Below are 3,602 nucleotides of genomic sequence, written 5' to 3'. Positions count from 1 at the left end.
TCTCCTGCCTCCATGCAGCTCATCTCATTTGCTGCCTCACGGTGTAGGTTGTATGCATTTAGAGCGCTATTTGGCACGTCGGCTTTAATTTGGCCAGACAAGACCTCAGGAAGCTAAAGCCAGGCTTTCTGGTCCTTGAGTCTGGTCTAACCCTTTAGCTTTTCTGATCACAGAGAGCCAAACAACAGTTATCTTGCCAAGTTCTTCCGAGCCACCTGAGACCAGTAAAACAACGTACCTCATATAAAAGGCCATTTTCCTGGAAGCAGAGACTTCATGGCATGATGAGCTTTTGGATCTAGTGAATGTGCCACCCTTCCATTTGGTTTTATAAGCATAAAGCGGTGCTTTGATTGCAGCCACAATTCTTGCCAGAGGCAGTGACCACCAGGTCCTACCTAAATAATCCTTCCTACACTTCTCCTAACATGCTGCTGACCATTCAGTCAGACTCTTTGCTAGAAGCTCCGTGGGACAGAGCTTTTATAGCCCAACTCAGACTTGCCCCTTGAAGACGCCTGCAAAACTGCTCCATTGCTTTATTAAATGAGGGCAACTGAAACCCTTTGAGCATCCATTCAGCTTTTAGTCTGTACACACCAATACTAAATGTGATCGTGAAACAGCAAGACTCATTCCCTTTAGAACAGGGTATCTTTGGAGCCTGCTTCAGACTGTTCCCTTGAAGACAACAGCTCCATGGTTTGCTCTGCACACTTTTTTTCTACAGAGGCATGAGCCTCAGGTTAGCCATACTACAACATTTATTTAAACATGCTACAAATGCCAGAACTCCTTATGTTCTACGTTAAGTCTGTTTGGATTCGCTTCTTCTCGATGGTGCACCCCTCTTAGCATTCTCACGTCTTACTTGTTTGCACTTCATACTGCGAAATACTGCCTCCCGCATATACAAAAATAGACATAATCCATAAGCTTTCAGAGGCTTATTAGCCTTTGTGCATGAGCATATATTATAGAGGATATGTTATGTTGGTACATTATTATAGACATGTCTTTGAGCTTTTAGCCTCAAACACTGGGAATCCCGAAAGAAAATGTGCTTTCAAAATCACTATTCTGAAATGGGAAGTGTATCTAGATACATTACAGGGATCATAAAATCAGAGAAGCAGGGCTTGAAGGGACCTCAGGAAGTCATCTAATACAACCCCCCTGCTCAAGGTAGGCTCATCCCTGTCTAAACCCCACCAGGCAGGGAACAGCCCTCATGGACAACTGCCAGGCATAATGCCCAAAACATCAAAAACTCTTTATCAGGCCAAGCAGGGGGATGAGGGCACTGTCAAGGTCCTGCCACTAAGGATTACTTTCAGAATTGGTGTGTATTTGGTTGTTGCTGTCTTGAATTTTGTAAAACACTGAGCTAGGAAGGCAGAAGGGCAGTACAAGCACCTGAAGGGGTCACATATTCAAAGCTATTGCAATTTGCACCTGATTTCCATCTGAAATGGAAGGAGGAGGAATTATTACCGAGGGAGCTGTTCTAAGCTTTTTGTTTGTTGGCTTTTAGTTCTAAAACTTTGGGAAAACTGTTTTTTTTTTAAACAGTCCACACAAATACAAAACATGTAGGAACCACACAACAAAGGAAAGAGAGCAGTGAACTCTTGATGATTAAAGGCACGTCCTGATGAGCTTGCACATGCAGGGGCATGCATTTCCCGCAGGACAAATAGCAACGCTGCTATTTGTCCCCAGACGCCCCTGCACACATGCTCCGGCACGTGGCAAAGTGACCTAGGTAGGGGAGGGGAAGCTGGGGCCAGCACCTGTGCTGTGCCCCAGCTGTCCTACCTGGGGGACTCCTGGGGCAGCAGTGGTGCTGAGCCAGCTGCTTGGAAGTTGGCCAGCAACCAGAAAGTGGCTCTGGCCAGCCAGGCTCCCCTTCTGGTAGAACATGCTGCCGCCATGTGTGCCATACTGCTTTTTTCAGTGGTGGGGTTTTCTGACACCAGGATCTCCCAGTGCTAAAAACCGCACTGCGCTGCATATTAGCAGTGCGGCGAATGGGTGCAGGTGCGGTTTGTGGTACCTTGAACTGGTCTGAGGTGCCACAAACTGCATGTGTACACTCATCAGGCTGCGCCCTATCAAGTTAAAACAGGTCTCCACAAAAAGCTGCAGAACAGGTATTGATTGCATCAGACCAATGGTCCATCTTGTCCAGCACCAAATAATTCAAACACAGGTCCAAGAAACTTCATGCAATAGAATGACCTGCCCATAAGCAAAGCACCCTCCTCTGAGTTTATTCCCTGAAGCATTGAACCCTCCTAAAACACTTCAGTGCCACAAGACTGTTCATTTACATTCCTAAAAATACCAAATTGGTCTTTACCTTTTATCAACTTCAAGGTCTCCATAAAAACTAGTCCCAATTGCACAGATTAATTTTGCATCTCGTTTAAAAAAGTATTTCCTTTAATCAGCACTGAATCCGTCATTTGATGTCTTTGGCTGTGCCCTTGTTCTTGCATTGAACCAAAGCAACCACAATTTACCTTACATACAATCTTTTTAAAGAACTCCTGCTCTTTCTTATTACCTTCCTCCCAACATAGTCCCATTGCTCCTGACGTGTCTCCTGGATGTCCCATAACATTTCTAACCATTTTCATTTCTTGCATCTGAACCTCTTCTCCTTCTGAACCCCCAGCCCACGAGACTTGACAAAAATGGCACAAAGTATTCAAAGTGCATGCTACATGTTGTAACATTCTCCTTCCTGTGTCTTAGTCTGTAACAAGGGTGGCCAGCCTGCAGCACATGCCACCATGTCATGACTGGAAGGGGACAGGCAGTACAGCTGCAAGAAGGAGCAGAAAGCAGAGCAGTGGAGTGGAGTGGGCAGGGGAAAGGGTTTGGAGTGGCATTTGGGGAGGGTGTGGGACTAACTTGTGGCACGCCTGTCAGAAAGGTTGATTCCCACTGGTCTACAACATTGCTTTCTGACCACTACAACAGCTTAGTGATGTACCCTCCCTCCTCTCCCCAAGTGGGTACAGTTCATGCAGAGTCCAGCAGTGCAGATATGGTTCCAAGAAGCCATTTCCATGTGCATTACCTGGTTATTACTGAACGTTATCTTCCAATGCCAATTAGCTCTTTTTATACAACTGGCAGGCCAATGTTCAGCCCTTTTTTTCAAAGCCATTTCTATGTATTACCAGTCCTAGAAAAGAACCTTTTGCTACATTAAAAAAAAAAAGATAACATATTCCTCCCCCCGCCCCACACACACAAAAAATACGTTAATTTTTAATGTTGTTTCTAGGTTTTGTGTAAGAAAAGTGATGCATTACATTTGTTTGTCTTCTGCAACAACACATACACTGTCAAGGCTCAAGGGGTTCCAACAATAGTCAGGCCATCAGGAAATAAGTCCATTAAAAGCACAGCCACTCACTGGCTGACTTTCAGCGTGCTGGGATTTCCCACTGCCTCGAAAAAGAACGCGCTCTGGCATCCGGCATCCACAGCCTGCTTTTAAGACAGGAGCACAGATGAAGAGTAAGAACAGTAAATTAATCTGGGATGTATTTCCTCCTTGCCCAGACTTTTTTTTTTTTTTTTTTTTT

The 3,602-nt window shown here is 45.0% G+C and overlaps 1 long non-coding RNA gene across 1 annotated transcript in view; it reads left to right on the top strand.

Annotated features, from left to right (window-relative positions):
• Positions 1-3,579, top strand: part of LOC109295123 — a 14,320-nt gene extending 10,741 nt beyond the window's left edge. The window contains exon 3 of the long non-coding RNA XR_002096676.1: positions 3,299-3,579. This is a non-coding gene — a long non-coding RNA (uncharacterized LOC109295123). The remainder of the gene's footprint in view (positions 1-3,298) is intronic.
• Positions 3,580-3,602: the final 23 nt, after the last annotated feature.

This window comes from Gavialis gangeticus, unplaced genomic scaffold (genome assembly GCF_001723915.1).
Source record: "Gavialis gangeticus isolate Ggan-Ray unplaced genomic scaffold, GavGan_comp1, whole genome shotgun sequence".
Taxonomy (NCBI): domain Eukaryota; kingdom Metazoa; phylum Chordata; order Crocodylia; family Gavialidae; genus Gavialis; species Gavialis gangeticus.
Note: the sequence above shows the minus strand (reverse complement) of the source record. Positions and strands in the feature narration are given on the sequence as shown.